At 39.2% G+C, this 19028-nt stretch overlaps 1 protein-coding gene across 18 annotated transcripts in view; it reads left to right on the top strand.

Annotated features, from left to right (window-relative positions):
• CDKL5 (cyclin dependent kinase like 5) overlaps positions 1–19028 on the top strand; it is a 216971-nt gene that overhangs the window by 25324 nt on the left and 172619 nt on the right. For 5 of the 18 annotated variants that reach the window (XM_077888507.1, XM_077888490.1, XM_077888491.1 and 2 more), the window contains exons 2-4: positions 1206–1390; positions 1811–1907; positions 9975–10070. The exons of 4 other annotated variants lie outside the window; for them this stretch is intronic. The gene's annotated coding sequence lies outside the window, so the exon portion shown is untranslated. The remainder of the gene's footprint in view (positions 1–1205; positions 1391–1810; positions 1908–9974; positions 10071–19028) is intronic. 9 more of the 18 variants (XM_077888504.1, XM_077888499.1, XM_077888503.1 and 6 more) reach the window with 4 other exon arrangements.

The following is a 19028-nucleotide window of genomic DNA, read 5'->3' as shown; positions in this document are numbered from 1 at the left end:
CTATTTTCTTATCTCTTAATACTGTTAGGATTAAATGTCATAATGTGTGTAAAAATACTTAGCATTGTGTCCAATGTATGGAAGTGCTCCAAAAGCACAATTTTAAGCTATTTGTCTTACCTGCTAAGGATATACTGCAGTGGTTAAGTAAAGAATTTTGGGGCAGCCCTGGTGGCTCAGTGGTTTAGTGCCGCCTTCAGCCCAGGGTGTGATCCTGGAGACCCAGGATTGAGTCCCATGTCGGGCTCCCTGCATGGAGCCTGCTTCTCCCTCTGCCTGTGTCTCTGCCTCTCTCTCTCTCTCTCTCTCTGTGTCTCTCGTGAATAAATAAATGAAATCTTAAAAAAAAAAAAAAAAAAAAGAATTTTGGAACCTGACTGCTTGGGTTTGAATTCCAGTTCTGTCACTTCCTGGCTAGGGAACAGATTTTAGTGACCTTTTGGCAAAATGAGGTTTCTGGTAGTGAAGGACCAGAAAAGATTCTTGTGAGGATTAAGTAAATTAATGTAAATAAAGCAGCTAGATCAGTGGTTAGCACAAAAGTGCTGTATATTTTAGCTGTTGTTATGATTTCATCATATTTGAAAACCTGTGCCCTTCCGATATATTTGAAATACTATATTCTAAATTTTTTTGCATCATTTTGATTTCAAGCTCCATGAAGGCAGGGTCTGCTCTGTTTTGTTTACTACTGTATTGCTAACATCTGGAATAGTGTGACTTGCATAGAATATTTAGTAAATATTTGTGAAATGAATGAATAAATAAATGATGAGTGTTCCATTTTCTTTGAATTATGTTGGCAGGTATTCTATTTAAGTAGTTTTTTATTAAGTCACTGTAAAAAAAAAAATCTGTAACAAAACTTCTAAGTTCTCAGTGTTTACAGACTGAAATCCAAGTTTCTTAGCTTTGCATTCAAAACCTGTAGAATCTAACCCTACCCAGTTTTCTTCTCTATTACAATGTAGAGTTTAGACCAAATACCCTTTTTCTTTTTTAAGATTTTATTTATTTATTCATGAGAGACAGAGAGAGAGGCAGAGACAAAGGCTGAGGGAGAAGCAGGTTCCATGCAGGGAGCCCGACGTGGGACTCGATCCCGGATCCCAGGATCACGCCCTGGGCCAAAGACAGCCGCTTAACCACTGAGCCACCCAGGCGTTTCCCCGCCTTTTTAAAAAAGATTTATTTATTTATTTGAGGGAGAGAGCAAGCAAGTGAGCTCCGGAGCAGAGGACAGAGGCGCAGAGAGTAAGAGAGAATCCTGAAGCAGACTCCCTGCTGAGCCCTGAGCCCTGTTCCATTTGCAGCGTTCAGTTTTACAACACTGAGATCATGACCTGAGCTGAAACCAAGAGTTGGACGCTTAACCAAGTGTGCCACCCAGGTACCCCACCAGATATTCCTTTTCTGTCTCATTTCAAATGTATGAATCTCTGGGTTGTGAATTAATTCACTGGGTCATTGTGATATCCAGTCAGTAAAATGGTAAATGTGAAAGCACTTTGCAAATTATATATCATCATCATCATCATTATTTATAATAATCCTTAAATGTTTTTAACCAAATTTTGCTGGAATGTGCCCTCTTCTATTTGCTCACACAACTTAACTACAACCCCACACGTTTTTTCCAGACCTAGTTCAAATCCATTTTCCTGTGTAAAACATAACCTCTGCAGTCTAAAACGAGCACTCTTTGAACATTTATAGTTGTTGTGATTTGTATGGTTTATTTGGTAATAATGAACTTGAATTATCTAATCTTGTCTGTTGTCTTTTTTTTTTTTTTTTTTTTTTTTTTAAGATTGCTTTATTTTTCAGGAATCTCTACACCCAATGTGGGACTCAAACTCACAACCCCAAGATCAAGAGTCCCATGCTCTTCCAACTGAGCCAGCCAGGTGCCCCTTGACTGTTTTCTTGATGTATGACTAGGATCTTGAAATACTTAAACTGTTAATGAAACCAGTAAACATTTACCAAGCACCTGTTGTAATCTCTAGACACAAAGTTTTCATGTATTAATTCCAGTTTTCACAATTGAATTGTAAGATACTGTTAAAAGATAAACTGAGGCATCTTAAAATTTTTGAAAGTTTCAGAAGAAAAATCAATTCAATTTGGGCACTGCCAAACTGGAAGTGGTTAGGAGCACTTGGCTGCCAGGAGCCCCAGGGTAAAGGCTTATATATAAGGGCGAAGGTGTGAAGGCAAAGAAAGGAAGTTATTTGATTGTCTATTACTTAAAACCTAGTTGGCTGTTTGCGATAGGAAAGCAAAACCTAAGGACAACCAAACCTTGAGGCGTTTACAGGCTTAGATTTTGGTTTGCCTTTATAGGCCACCACAGCATTACAGCAACAACAATCTAATAGCTTCCTTGTTTAATTTAACTCTACTTAAGAACACAGACTATGATGTGTACTTTCTGTTTTTTTTTTTTTTTTTTTTTTTAACTTTCTGGTTTAAAGAATGGTTCCTTTATATATAATAACATGGAGCAGTGGTTGATTAGCTGATGTATCTTTACTGTTAAAATGAAGTTGCAAACATTTTCCTTTTCAGAACCAGTCTAGCATTTGTGTATGATATCTGGGGTTTTGTTAATACTGGTTCATACTAATATTTTCTTCTTTAGTTTGTTTTCAAATACCTTGACTTATTTCATACTTATTTTTCCTCCACCAAGGTAAAAATACTATCTTTCCTTAAATTGCTTACCTTGGAATTTGATGGATCCCTTTGGTCAACTGCCGTTTCTCTCATGTGTTACCTTTGTTAGCTCTACTCATGCAGTGATCTGTTGAAGTCATCTTTTTTTTTTAATTTTATTTATTCATGAGAGACACAGAAAGGCAGAGACACAGAGAGGTAGAGACACAGGCAGAGGGAGAAGCAGACTCCCTATGGGGAGCCAGATGTGGGACTCGATCCCAGGACCCTGGGATCATGACCTGAGCCAAAGGCAGATGCTCAACCACTGAGCTACCCAAGTGCCCCTGAAGTCATTTTTTTTTTTAACTTTTTGAGCATCAGATAAAATGAAAAAATATTAATAGAATTTTCATTCTACATAATGCATTTCGTTTTTAAAAATGATTTGGGATTTATTTATTTAAAGATTTTTATTTATTTGTTCATGAGATACACAGAGAGAGAGGTAGAGACAGGCAGAGGGAGAAGCAGGCTCCATGCAGGGAGCCTGATGTGGGACTCGATCCTGGGTCTCCAGGATCACACCCCAGGCTGAAGGCACCGCAAAACTGCTAGCCACCAGGGCTGCCCTGATTTGGGGTTTAAAAGCAGTTTGCAGTGTAGCACCAATCAAGGCTCTCTTGAAGAGACAGCACTTTTGGGGCTTTCTGAGAGAGGTGACCTTTGTGCAGAGACTCGATGGAATAAGTGTTAGCAGGATGTTTCTGGTGGGAACCCTCTTATTTGATGGAATCAGGTCCATAATTGGAAAGTGAATTTTAAAAATTGGTCAAGTTTGGGATGCCTGCATGGCTCAGCAATTGAGCACGGCCCAGGGTGTGATACTGGGGTCCTGGGATTGAGTCCTGCTTTGGGCTCCCTGCATGGAGCCTGCTTCTCTCTCTGCCTGTGTCTCTGCCTCTCTCTCTCTCTCTCTCTCTCTCTCTGTGTCTCTCATGAATAAATAAATAAAATCTTTAAAAAAAATATTGGTCAAGTTCTAAGTAACTAAATAAGAACACACATACAACATTTTGCCATAAAGCATATGTTTCTTTGCTAATATTTTGAGGTGAGGCCAAGGCCTTTTTTTTTTTCTGAGAATGGATCAGCTGACTGAAGGTCAATGGCTTCTGTCTTATATGAATCATACTCCTAGTCCACCCTATTTGTGTAGTAGATTCAGTTTTGATTTCTTGAAAGTGGAATAGTAACTTAGATAACTTATGAAACCATCTAGTGCAGAATTCTAGATTTTTAAGAGCTTTTTCCTTTTTTTTTAAACATTGTCTAATCTGTGTCTAATTTGACAGTCTTATTTATTTATTTATTTATTTATTTATTTATTTATTTATGATTTTATTTATCTATTCCTGAGAGACACAGGCAGAGGGAGAAGCAGACTCCACGCAGGAAGCCCGATGCGGGGGCCTGATTTGGAACTTGATCCCGGGACCCCAGGACCACGCCCTGGGCCGAAGGCAGGCGCCAAACCACTGAGCCACCCAGGGATCCCAGTCATTTTTTTTTTTTTTTTTTTTCCCCGACAGTCACTTTTTAAAGTAAACTCTACCCTCAATGTGGGGCTTGAACTCACAACCCTGAGATCAAGTGTTGCATGCTCTACTGACAGAGCCAGCCAGGTGCCCCCCTTCACATTTTTAACATAACCTTTCCAAAGCATACCACCTAATTTTCACAGAGACTGCAACTTTCTTTTTATTGGTTTGTATACTAGTTAGTTGAAAACCATGTGATAGCTGTTACAAGAGGAGTTGATGTAGTTTTGGGGAAGAAATGCAACTGACTTTTGGATGCTAAGCATGCAGCAGCTCCATTTAAGGGAGCAGAAGTGTGAAGTTGAACTAAACAGTTATCTATGAGCCACAAACATCTGTATTATTAGCATCAGCTAGTCTGTTTCATAAAAGTAGTGGGGAGTTGGTAACTGTTCTGTTAAGAGAGATGCTGGAGGCCAGTATGGCTGGAATGCACGGTGCAAATGGACTTTTGTAATACATTTTATACTTTTCAAAAAAGCCCGTTTTCCATGAATAACCCTCTTTAAAAAATATATATATATATGTAATACAGAGAACTGAATTCGGAGTGCCTGGAGAAAATCACTCAGTACAGACAAGATTGCTGTGAAGCCTTTTCTCCTAGTGGAGTTTACCCTCTCTCCCAGACAGAAGTTGTTTCTACCTCTCCTGGGGCGTGTAAAACCCCTCGCATATCCCTTTTTGCATTTCTCCCGTGTAGTTAATTCACCTGTTTGCTTCTTCTACCAACTCTTTCTTTGAGGAGCTTTTGTGTATCCTGTCTGGTCCATAGTTGGTGCCCAACAGGTTGAATGGAAGAGAAGTTCTGGCCACTTAAACAGGTGGCACAACCCAATCTTGTTGAGATACAGTTTTCATTGATGTGCCACAAGAAAATAAGCCATGAGTGTCTATAAGTTCAGTACAGAAAATATTTTAGTGTAATTATACTCAATTGATTGTATTCTATTCCATATGTCCAAGGCACTGTGCTATTTCTATTTTTTTTTTAAATTTTTATTTATTTATGATAGTCACAGAGAGAGAGAGAGAGAGGCAGAGACACAGGCAGAGGAAGAAGCAGGCTCCATGCACCGGGAGCCCGACGTGGGACTCGATCCCGGGTCTCCAGGATCGCGCCCTGGGCCAAAGGCAGGCGCCAAACCGCTGCGCCACCCAGGGATCCCCACTGTGCTATTTCTACAAAGGCATTGAGTTTAATAATACATGGTCCTTGTCCCTGTCACCTGATATGTATCATAGTAGGATAATGGGATATATGGAGAGGCAAGAGTAATTAGGAGCTGGAGGAACGTGTGGGACATGCAAGGTAGATGGTACCTGGACCGGACTGGGAATTCTAACACCAATTAGGGCTTCTCAGCATGTATTTGTTGCTCCAGACATTTGGATGGCAGTCTGGATATCCTTCAAACTCTCTTTGCTCTTTTTCTGCCACATACTCCCAGTCATTTTACTCCTACTTCTGGTTGTCTTCCCTCACAGTATCTTTGTGGTTTTAACATTCTTCCTTTGGCCATATCCCTCTTTCTGCCCTTGGTGTAGTGCTTTATTGTTTTAACTCTAACCCTTAGCTTCTGGAAATATGCTTTTCTCTCTTCTACGTATCCACACCACTTCATCATTGTCTCTCTTATGGCATTTCTCTCTCTCTTCCTCTCTTTCTTCTCTCCCCCCTCCTCCTAAAATTATACATATACATACCCTTTACTGGACTGTAACTTCTGAGAGCAAGTTGCATCTCTGTAGTTCTAAAACTATCTAGTATATAGTTTTATAATTAGTAGGTACCACATAATCTTTTAAATTTAGCTTCTTTTCCCCAAACTCAGTTCCTCAGATATTACTTTTTCTCTTTATGGACTAGATAGAGTTCTGCCTTTAATTCCACATTCTGGTCAGCAGATTCTGCTGCTTGTATCTTCAAAATGTTATTCATAACCCCATTCCTACCACTCTCATCAATGCATACCAATTAAAAGAAATAACGAGTGCATATTATTTCGGTATAGGTGCTGGAAATAAAAATATTACAGACTCAGTCCTTGCTGTAAGAATACCAACAGGAGAGAGAGAGAGACAGACAGACACACTTCATATCTGACACTTTTTGTGACAATATTTATTGAACACCTCTTTGTGCTGGGTGATATTGTAGCATAGATGTATTTTGGAGTCATTTTCCACAGGCTGCTCACTTCCAAGGGGAAGAGGCCTAGAAAATACAGCTACTGGATCTCCTCCATTCTAAAGTGCATTTTCTTTCCCAGGCTTGGACATTTCTGAAATCCAGATGAGTCTTAAGCCAGCCATGTATGTTTAATTTTTTTATTCTCCTTTCAAGAGCTATCAAATTGATGGTGCTTACAACTAGTAGAACCTTATAACTGGGGAACAAATATTAATGGTAGGGACGCCTGGGTGGTTCAGTGGTTGAGCTTCTGAAGCCTTTGGCTCGGTCCCGGCGTCCTGGGATCGAGTTCCACATCGGGATCCTTGTATGGCGCCTGCTTCTCCTCCCTCTGCCTATGTCTCTGCCCCTCTCTCTGTGTCTCTCATGAATAAATAAATAAAATCTTAAAAAAAAAAAGTACGTCTGGAATTACACTGTCAAATATGGTAGCTTCTAGCCACATGTGGATACTTAAATTCAAACTTTAATTAGACATTAAATTGATTAAAGTTAATTAAATAAAATGAAGATTGAGTTCTTCAGTAGCACTAGCCACATCTCAAGAACCCAGTTGTTTGATTAGTGGTTATTGTATCAGACAGTGAAGATGCAGAACATCTTCATTGTTGCAGAATGTTTATGATAATACTTGTAGAATGTGGTTCCATGGTTATACCTGGTGAGTTGGAAAAGCTTTAGTCAGTTACTTGCTGCAATACTATCATATGTATTTCTTCCTTCTGGGAGGTCAGGAAACTTGTTTTTTCCTCTCTTCTGTGGTTTTTGGTTTTACCTTAGGGCCTTGGATAGTAAGTAGTAGGTACCCAGAAATAACTGGAGTGTTAAACAGTTGGAATAGAAGGGGGAAGAGCTCTGTATTTTCATAACAGGAAGAAGCTTAGCTGGTTTAATTTTTATTTATTTATTTATTTATGATAGTCACAGAGAGAGAGAGAGAGACAGAGACAGAGACATAGGCGAGGGAGAAGCAGGCTCCCTGTACCGGGAGCTCGACGTGGGATTTGATCCCGGGTCTCCAGGATTGCGTCCTGGGCCAAAGGCAGGTGCTAAACTGCTGCGCCACCCAGGGATCCCGCTTAGCTGGTTTTATTCAGTGTATCCTAGTGTCCTTTTTTAAAGAGGGATTTTGTTTTATTTATTCTATTATTTTAAAAAAAATCTTTAAAAAAGATTTTATTAAAGCATGAGTGAGCACGAGTTGAGGGGAGTGACAGAGGAAGAGGGAGAGGAAAGAGGGAGAAGCAGGCTCCTGGGATGTGGGGCTGGATTCCAGGACCCTGAGATCATGACCCAATCTGAAGTCAGATGCTTAATCAACTGAACCATCCGGGCACCCCAAGTGGGATTTTGTTTTATTTTTTATTTTTTTATTTTTAAGATTTTATTTATTAATGAGAGACACACAGAGAGAGGCAGGGACATAGGCAGAGGGAGAAGCACGCTCCCTGTGGGGAGCCCAATGCGGGACTCCCTCCCAGGACCCCGGGAACACACCCTGAGCCAAAGGCAGATGCTCAACCACTGAGCCACCCAGGTGCCTGGGGGTTTTGTTTTAAAACAGAGTACATTTTTTTATTCTTCCCAGCTTTATTGAGGTATAATTGACAAAAGTGTGTGTGTGTGTGTGTGTGTGTGTGTGTGTGTATTTAAAGATTTTATTTATTCATGAGAGACACAGAGAGAGGCAGAGGCAGAGGGAGAAGCAGGCTCCCTGCGGGGAGCCCAATGTGGCACTTGATCCCAGGACCCTGGTCTCCCAACCCATGCCAAAGGCAGATGCTCAACCATTGAGCCACCCAGGTGCCCCTGTATATATTTAAAGTGTGCAATGTGATCACTTGATACATGTATACATTGTGAAATGATTACTACTGTCAAGTTAATAAAAACATCACTTTATAGGTTTTTTTTTTTTTTGTGAGAATGCTTAAGATCTCTCTTAGCATATTTCAAGTATACAGTACAGTATTATTAACCAGAGTAACCATGCTGTACATTGGATCTTCAGAACTTAATTATCTAATAACAGAAAGTTTGTACTCTCAGACAACATCTTTCCATTTCTCTATCCCCTAGCAATCACCGTTCTTCCCTGTTTCTACAAATTTAACTTTTTAAAAATTTTCATATACAGGTAATATCCTATAGTATTGTCTTTCTCTGGCTTATTTCACTTAGATAATGCCCTCTATGTTCATTTAGGTTGTCAGAAATGGCAGAATTTCCTCCTCCTCCTCTTTAAAATAGCTGAATAGTATTCCATTGTATATACACACCACATTTTCTTTATCTGTTCATCCATTAGTAGACATTTAAATTATTCCCATATTTTGGCTATTTGAGTAATGCTGCAGTGAACATGGGAGTGCAGATATCTCTTGAAGGTACTGATTTTGCTTCCTTTGGATATAAATCCAGAAGTAAGATTACTGGATTGTATAGTAGTTCTATTTTTAAATTTTTGAGGATTTGGAGGATTTTTATTTTTTTATTTTACTATTTTTAAAGTAGGCTCCATGCCCAACATGAAGCTCAACATGGGGCTTGAACCCATAACCCTGAGATCAAGACCAGAGCTGAGATCAAAAGTTGGACGCTTAACTGACTGAGCCATCCAGGCACCCTTAGGGTTTGGAGTTTTTTTTTTTTTTTTGTAAAGATTTTATTTATTTATTCATGAGAGAGAGAGAGAGAGGCAGAGACAGAGGCAGAGGGAGAAGCAGGCTCCACGCAGGGAGCCCCATGTGGGACTTGATCCCGGGTCTCCAGGATCACACCCTGGGCTGAAGGCGGCGCTAAACCGCTGAGCCACCTGGGCTCCCCGGATTTGGAGGATTTTTAAAAAAATTTTTCAGCATTGAACATTTAGGAACTGTTACCTAGGTTCTTACCACTTATCAAATAGAATTCAGCAGGTGGCCCATTATGTTCAAAGGCTATGGTTTGATGCAATGCACTACAATGAAAATTTCCAGGTTTCTAAATTTGATATTTGTAGTATTACATGTCATTTCTCAGGGGAGATATAATTGGATGTCATAGAAATGTTTATGTGAACTGTTCACTCCTGTGGATTTCTCAGTGAGTGTGATTTGCAATGATTGGAGTAAAAGTGTCCTGAATCTTTTTATTTCCATTTTATGGAAAACTCAGATTTATGTTAAAACACAATTTATCCATTCTCTTGTTAATGGATATTTAGGCGGTTTCTTGGTTTTGGCGAATGCAAATAAATTACTATGTACATCTTTTAGTGGGCAGATGCTTTCATTTGTCTTGGGTACATACCTAGGAGGAAAATTGTTAAGCCATAGCATATATACAGTATACCAAACAACTTTCTAAAGTAGCTGTACTAGTTTATGTTGCTTTCTTTTTGGTACCGCACTAAAGATTAAAGTTTATTATCTAGATGTATTTACTGTCTGAATATTCGATTTCCTCCACTACATGTCCTAGACCTTTGGGGCCATTTCCAAATGAATCTGAAAATAATTCAGACTTATCCTATCTTTCAGATGGCCTTAAAGGAGTATAAAAACTAAACATTCTATCTCTTCTTTTGATTGACTTTCAAGACCCATAGTTCTTTGAAGAAACTGGTTCCGGTCTTTGTAAGTTGTTTTAAGTGTTTTCATGTTGCCTTTTGCTATGGGAACTAGTGTACTTTGCATGGCATTGATATGACTAGCTATTATTGAGGGCTTATAATGTGAAGTCTTGTAGTTAAATCAAGGACAATATCCTTTTGAAATGCTACTAGTTCAGTTCAGGAAGTTTCAAACTGAGTTCTTACTTGGTAGGTTCTGTCCTATTCATCTCCATGTCCAAAGACTCATGAAGATGATTTTCCTCCCCTAAGTGAGGGAGAGAGAGATGGGGTGAGAGGCAGAGGGAGAGAGAGAGAATCTTAAACTAGGCCAGATGTGGGGCTTGATCTCACAACCCTGAGATCATGACCTGAGCTGAAATCAAGAGTTGGACACCCAACCAACTGATCCACCTATGCACCCCAAGACTTGTAATCCTAGTCTAAGGGATGTAGGAGACACACATAATGATACAAGTCCAAATATATTGTTACTAGAATTACAGATAAAGTGCGTGGGACCTCCATATCACAACATATCACATCTTACTTGGGTTGCAGAGAGGTGAATGTACCCATGTTTGGGTTCATTCATGTAGGGGGGTTAGTATATGAGGTCAATCTTGAAAGGGTTTTGATTTGGATGGTTTGTATGCCAGAAGAAGGGAATTGCTTGGTGGAGTCATGGAGCAGGAAAGTATACAGATCTTTTTTTGACTTAGAAAAAGAGTTATTTTTACCAATAAACTCATTGTAAATTGAAAATAATGTAAGTAGAAAATTCATTTAATACATCTAACCTACCGAACACTGTAGTTTAACAGCCTATCTTAAATGTGCTCAGAACACTACAGTTGGGTAAAGTCATTGAACACAAAGCCTATTTTCTTTTAAGATTTTATTTATTTATTTGAGAGAGAGAGCGCATTAGTAGGGGGGAGAGGCAGAGGGAGAAGCAGACTCCCCACTGAGCAGGGAGCTTGATGTCAGGCTTGATCCCAGGACTCTGAGATCACGACTGCAGCCAAGGCAGACACTTAACTGACTAAGCCACTCAGGTGCCCCTATCTTTTTTTATTTGGGTATAGTCGACACACAATGTTACATTAATTTCTTGTGTACAAGTTAGTGATTTGACAAGTTTTTACATTATGCTTATGACAAGTATAGCTATCATCTGTCCTGTTAATGTTTCTAATTAGAATATCATTGACTATGTTCCTTATGTTGTGTTTTTTACTCCTGTGACTTACTCATTCCATAACTGGAAAGCCTGTTATCTCTCTCTCTCCTTCCTCTGATTTGCCCAGCCCCCACCACCTTCCCTTCTGGAAACCATCAGTTTGTTTTCTGTATTTATAGGTCTGATTCTGCTTTTTGTTTGTTTCTTTTCTTTTTTTAGATTACATTTATGGAATACTCATAATGGTATTCGTCTTTCTCAGTCTGAATCATTTCACTTAGCATAACACCCTCTAGGTCCATCCATGTTGTCTTAGATGGCATGATCACATCTTTTTTTTTGTTGTTGTTGTTGCTGTGTAGTATTCCATTGTGTGTGCGTACACCACATTTTCCTTCCCTTAGGTTGCTTCCATATCTTGGCTATTGTACATAATGTTACAATAAACAGTGATGTATATCTTTTAGAATTTTTTTTTTAAGATTTTATTTATTCATGAGAGACAGAGAGAGAGAAGCAGAGATATAGGCAGAGGGAGAAGTAGGCTCCATGCAGGGAGCCCGATGTGGGACTCAATCCCAGGACTCTGGGATCACACCCTGAGCAGAGGGCAGATGCTTAACCGCTGAGCCACCCAGGTGTCCCTAGAATTAGTGTTTTCATTTTCTTTGGGTAAATATCCAATAGTGGAATTCTTGGATCATATGGTATTTCTATTTTGTATTTTTTTTTCTTTAAGATTTTACTTATTTATTTCAGAGGGAGAAAGAGCAAGTATGAGCAGGGGAAGGGGCAGAGGGAGAAGAAGACTCCCTGCTGAACAGGGAGCCTGATGTGAGACTCAATCCCAAGTCTCTGGGATCATGACCTGAGCTGAAGGCAGATAGATGCTTAACTGACTGAGCTACCCAGGTACCCCTACTTTTAAATTGTCTTTAAAGATTTTATTTATTGAGGGGGAGCACAAGTGAGCAGAGGGCAAGGGACAGATAGACTACCCACTCAGCGGGGAGCCCAAGGCAGGGCTCGATGCAGGACTCCATCTCAGGACCCTAAGATCGTGACCGGACTCAAAATCAGATGCTTAAACTTACTGAACCACTCAGGTGCCCTTATTTTTTTAATTTTTTGAGGAACCTCTACTATTTTCCACAATGGCTGCATCAGTTTACATTCCCACCGTGTACAAGTTTCCCTTTTCTTTTTCTTTTTTTTTTTTTTAAGATTTTATTTATTCATGAGAGACACAGAGAGAGGGAGGCAGAGACATAGGCAGAGAGAGAAGCCGGCCCCATGCAGGGAGCCCAATGTGCGACTTGATCCCGGGACTCCAGGACCATGCCCTGGGCCAAAGGCAGGCACCAAACCACTGAGCCATCCAGGGATCCCCGGTTCCCTTTTCTTTTCTTTATTTATTTACTTATTTATTTATTTACTTACTTACTTATTTATGATAGTCACAGAGACAGAGAGAGGGAGGGAGAGAGAGGCAGAGACACAGGCAGAGGGAGAAGCAGGCTCCAGGCTCCATGCACCGGGAGCTCGATGTGGGATTCGATCCCGGGTCTCCAGGATCGTGCCCTGGGCCAAAGGCAGGCGCCAAACCGCTGCGCCACCCAGGGATCCCCCCGTTCCCTTTTCTTTCCATCTTCTCCAGCACTTGTTATTTCTTGTCATTTTGATTTTAGCTATTCTGACTGGTGTCAGGTGATATCTCATTGTGGTTTTGATTTGCATTTCCCTGATGATTAGTGATGTTGAGCATCTGTAAGCTGACAGACTCTTATTGGGTGAATTAAAATTCAGATACTGAAAGCTGTGAGATAAATTAAGGGAGGAGTAGTCTTGGGAATTGAAAGGAGATTGGTGCCCAACAGTAATATGGCTGGGCCAGATAAGCCTTGACAGTCAGCTGGGTAGGTGTCCAGACAGACAATGATCTGAGAAGACGCTGAGGCATTGGACCTGGTGTTGGGTGAGAGTATAGTGGTGCCTGGTGATACAGTGCAGGCAGAAGGTGAGATGCCACATGGTACAGGAAGTGAGGTTTGAAGGATGAAAATTTTTCTAGAAACCGATAGCTTCTTCTCCTGATTGATACAGACTAATTACAAGAAAATTGGACACTAAGAAAGGTGAAAAAGAAAGCAAAATCCCCTCAAATTCCACCTTAGAGAGAAGCAATACATTTTTCTGTTTAAGTCTTGGAGTATCCATTGATTTAAATTCAGTTTTATATACATGGAATTATATAGTTCTGAAAATTCCTTAAGCAAATTAAATTGATCTTGTTAGTGTTTCATGTGTGAAAGATTATATTCAGGTTAATATATGTTTAGAAATTGATTTTTTGAAACACTGTTTATATAAGCAGCTAATTGCTAAACATGGCAGTTTCATTTCACATGGTCATAAAAACAGCTTCTCCATATCAGGAATTACAGAGGAAATCTGTGGTGAAACAGTATGAGATACCCTGTTTGCCAACGTTAGTTTGAGAGAAAAACTCCAACTATATTTAAGATGAAACATTGTAGGGGTGCCAGGATGGCTCAGTCGGTTGGGGATCTGGCTTTGGTTCAGGTCATGATTCTCAAGGTCCTGGGGTGGGTGTTGGGCCTCCCTGCTCAGTAGGGAGTCTGCTTCTCCCTCTCCCTCCCCCCCTCAAGTAAATAAATACAATCTTTAAAAAAAAAAGATGAAACATTTTGGCTTTTATTAGAAAAACAAGGTTATTCTGATAATGTCTTATAAGAACCAATTAATATTGGGTATAAAATGGTCTCATACATAGGAACTCAATACCCAGTTCCAGAATTCTTCTTTTAAATAGGCAGCTAAGTACCAGTGAATTTCTTTCTTTTTTATTTTTTTTAAGATTCTTTCTTTCTTTATTAATGAAAGACACTGAGAGAGAGAGGCAGAGATACAGGCAGAGGGAGAAGCAGGTTCCACGCAGGGAGCCCGATGCGGGACTGATCCCAGGACTCTGGGATCACAATCCCAGCCGAAGGCAGATGCTCAACGGCTGAGCCACCAAGGCGTCCTAGTACCAGTGAATTTCTTAAGCAGCAAGCAAAGATGTAGAATAGTTTGCTCATTTCTTTTTGTTTAAAAAAAAGAAAAGAAAGGATTTTTTCATTGTCAGAATATATCATGTTCTCTAGCATGATTTTTTCTTCAAGGTATTATAACTCTATATCAGTAAACACAGTTCAGTAATAGTGGCATGATTCTCCATAAAATATGACATCATTTACTTTATCAATCCTACATTGACTAACATTAGGTTTTTATTCTTGATTATTCTGAACAGCACTGCAGCAGTCTAAAACCTTTGCAGTATCCTTCTTTGCCCATTTGTCTGTTTTCCTTAGCATAAATTTCTAGTGGTAGGATGAGGTTTTGAATTAAATGGTACCCATAAATTTAAAATATTGCTAGATTACCTTCCAGGAATCTTTATATTACTACTTGCAGTGAATGAGTTCATATTCCCATACCTATGAAAGAACACTAGATGTTTGTCAGTTAATTTAATCATTACCAGCGTGTTAGGTGAAAAATGATTTTTTTTTTATTTAATTGATTACTAGTAAGAGTGAACAGGTTTACATAGATTTATTAGGTATTTGTATTTCTATTGTGAAGGTCCTATTTATATATGTTCTTGTTTTCTTTTTGTAAGAAAAGTTGTGAGATGCTAACTACAATTCTGGGACCATTGCAACTTCTGATCATCAACAAGGATTCTGTACTCCATTTGTGTGTGTGTGGTATGGTATGGTATCCAGATACCACCTGGGTGTCTTACAGTTCAACTCAATTCTGACACTGTCTACCTGGAGATAGCATCAGATCCCACAGATTAAGGGCTCAGTCCTAAAAGATTGCCTCTGCCTGCCCCACCATAACCCTCTAAAGAGGACAATCCAAGTCCATGTATGGTCACTTGGGCTTCTGACTGGCTGGTTATAGATTGGAAGTTCCAACAACCCCTTCCTTAGCTTTTTTTTTTTTTTTTTTTTTTTTAATTTATTTATGATAGTCACACAGAGAGAGAGAGAGAGAGAGGCAGAGACACAGGCAGAGGGAGAAGCAGGCTCCATGCACCGGGAGCCTGACGTGGGATTCGATCCCGGGTCTCCAGGATCGCGCCCTGGGCCAAAGGCAGGCGCCAAACCGCTGCGCCACCCAGGGATCCCCTCTTCCTTAGCTTTGACTAATTTGCTAGAGTGGCTCACAGAACTCAGAGAAACATTTTACTTAACTAGATTACTGGTTTATTATAAAAGGATATAACTATGGAACAATGAAATGGAGATGCATGTTACAGGACAAGGTATGGAGGAAGGGCACAGAGCTTCTATGCCCTGTCTGAACATGACTCTCCCCAAATCTCCATGTGTTCACCAACCCAGAAGCTTTCTGAATATCATTCTTTACTCCTTTTTTGGGGACTTCATTATATAGGCACGGTTGATTAAGTCATTAGCCATTGGTGATTGAACTGGATCTCTAGCTCCTCCCCTCCTGGGAGATGGGGGTAGATGTGAAAGGTCTAACTCTCTTATGGGGGAGTTATCCTTAGGTTACCTAGGGGCCTTTCCAAAAATCACCTCATTACCATAACAAGAGACACCTTCATCTGTCATCACTTAGGAAATTCTAAGGGAAGACAGACCAAAAAAAAAAAAAATATATATATATATATATATTTCTTACTGTGTATCATAATATCACCCTAACATATTAAGGATATTTAATCTTTGTCTCATTTTTTAAAATGTTCTAAGTCAGGAGGTATACTTATTTACCCTTTGATTTTTTAAAACTATTTTGTAGTGAAGGATGTTAAGCACTTAATAAGGTATATAAGATATCAGTGAACAGTCTAGTGTATTGTCATAAAGCCAACATGTCTGTAACTTTACTCAGGTGAAGACTTAAACATTGCAGATCTCTAAAAGTTAGTGGTATATCAAGGGCTAGGAATGATGGGTATGGTCTGCCTCAGGTTCTGACAATAACAGTGCATTTTCTATAGAGAATTTAAAAAAACAATAAAAGTAATTCATTAAAAGTTCTGTTTTTTATCATCAGCTTCTGTTGACCATTTAAAAAAAAACTATATAATAATATCTGCTTTACTTTGTGGCTTACCTGGTCATTCTTTTTTTTTTTTTTTTTGGTGAATAGAAGTTCTCTTTTTTTTTTTTTCTCTCTTTTTTTTTTAAAGATTATTTTAGAACATGCATGTATAAGCAGGGGGGAGGGGCAGAGGGAGAGAATCTCAAGTAGATCAAGACACCTCCCACCTCTCCCCACTGAGCACAGAATGCAAAGCAGAGCTTGATTTCAAAACCCTGAGATGATCTGAGCTGAAACCAAGAGTGGGATATTCAACTGAGTGACCAGGTGCCCTAGTTATTTTAATATAGTCTAGTTTATATGCTCCATCCTTTATGGTTGATGCTGGTATGCTCAGAGGAATATTCTTTTATATTATCTTTTAAGAACTTTATGTTTTGACTTTGTCACACTGAGATCTATAATATACCTGAAATTAATGTTTATGTATATTTTAAGATAGAGGTCAAATTTAATTTTGTTTTCCTTATGCATATCCAAATGACTTAGCACCATTTATTGGCAATGATTGAATTTTACTTGCTGGTCTGTGGTGGCAGCTTTGTTGTACAATAAGCATCCATTTTTGTTTCATGTATGATTTTTTTCCATTTCATGTGTGATTTCTCTTTCTGTTCTTTCATCTGTTTGTGCAATATACTGTTTTGTTTTTTTTTTAAGATTTTATTTACTTATTTGAGAGAGATTGAGAGAAAGCATGAGCACGGAGGGGTAGACACAGAGGGAGAAACAGACTTCCCGCTGGAGCTCGATGTGGGGCTCCATCCCAGGATTCCAGGATCATGACTTGAGCCAAAGGCAGACACTCAACCACTGAGTTACCCAGGCGCCTCCTTTTTTTTCCCTTTAATATACTGTCTTAATGACTGTGCTTTATAAGAAGTCCTGATACCTAGAGAGAAAGTCTTTTTGTTCTTCTTCAAGACTGTCTTGTTTTCCTTGGCTGCTTGCATTTCTATGTACATTTTTGAATAAGCCTGCAAATTTCTTTGTTTGTTTCTTTGTTTCTTTTCTTTGTTTCTTTGTTTCTTTTCTTTCTTTCTTTCTTTCTTCTTTCTTCTTTCAGATTTTATGTATTTGATAGAGAGCGTCAGCATGCTTGCGCACAGGAGGGGAGGAGCAGAAGGAGAGGGAGAAGCAGGTCTTCCTGCTGAGCAGGGATGGATCCCAGGACCCTGGGATCATGACCTGAGCCAAAGGCAGACACTTAGCCACCTGAGCCATCCAGGCTTCCCAAACCTGCAAATTTTCATTAAAAAACTTACTCAGATGGATTAGGTTTGTTGTATTGGGTATCTAAATCAATTTGGGTAGAATTAATATCTTTACTATCATAAGTCTCAAGAACATAAAATATCTCTTACTAGGCTTCCTTTAATTTTGTAATGTACTGTTTTTTATAGTTTCCTGTGTAAAAATTTTCCACTTTTCTTTTTATTTCTAGAAATTTGATATGTGTTTTTAAAGTTTGTTTATTTAAGCAATGTCTACACTACACCCAAGTGGGACTCAAACTCATGACCCCGAGATCAAGAGCCACATGCTCTACTGACTGAGCCAGCCAGGTGCCCCAATTTGAAATCTTTTTATGGTATTGTAAATGGTATTAAAAATTCATTTTTTGACTTTATTTTTAAGAATTTTTAAGATTTTATTTATTTATTCATGAGAGACACAGAGAAGGAGGCAGAGAAGTAGGCAAAGGGAGAAGCAAGCTTCCTGCTGGACTCCATCTCAGGACCCAGGGATCAGAATCTGAGCCAAAGGCAGACGCTCAACCAGAGCCACCCAGGTGACCTGAGGGATCAGTCGTGTTGTAGCTTGTCCTCTGGCAGTGTTTTGCATGCTTCTGTGAACTGGAGGAGTCTTTGGGCTGCTGTTATGATAGTCAACAGATGTTGATCAGTCAACATCTTTTTTATTCCTCAGCTTTGGTAAACTCATTTTTTTCTTACAGTTTATGTGTAGATTATTTTGGATTTTCTTTATGTGTAGTCTGTGAATAGTGATCCTTTTTTTCCCCTTCATTCTCAGTTGTCATCTTTTTGTCTAGCTTTTTATTGTTTGCAGTGGAAGGGTTTGTCTGAATTATTCAGTTAGCATTATTGGAAGCATAAATTCTTCCTAAATGAAAAGTTAAAACTGTATCCCATTCTCATGACTGAATTACCTTTGAATTTAAACCTAAATCTCTGAGTACTTCACCAGTCATGAGGCCCAGTGAAAGGTAATAGTATCTTTTGGGACATCATAAATGTTCCTAAAGTCTGTATAAACAAATTTTATGAAATCTTTAAGTATTTAAAATTTAATTGTGATGAGAATTCTTAATGTATCCCAAGGACTTGTATATATATATGAAAGCTTATCAATAGTTTAAAGAATTCCTCAAAGGAGTAGAGTAAAAAGAAGGACACCTGGGTGGCTCAGTGGTTGAGCCTTTGCCTTTGGCTCAGGGCATGGTCCCAGAGTCCCAGAATCAAGTCCCACTTTGGGCTGCCCTCGAGGAGCCTACTTCTCCCTCTGCCTATTTCTTTGCCTCTCTTTCTGTGTCTCTCATTAATAAATAAATTTAAAAAGGCTCTGATCCCTCAGCTGCAATCCACCTAGTAGTCAACTTGGAATTTTCCTCTGTGAAACACTACCTGA

Source organism: Canis aureus, chromosome X (genome assembly GCF_053574225.1).
Source record: "Canis aureus isolate CA01 chromosome X, VMU_Caureus_v.1.0, whole genome shotgun sequence".
Classification (NCBI taxonomy): domain Eukaryota; kingdom Metazoa; phylum Chordata; class Mammalia; order Carnivora; family Canidae; genus Canis; species Canis aureus.
The sequence above is the reverse complement of the archived record's forward strand: the minus strand, read 5'-3'. Positions and strand labels throughout refer to the sequence as shown.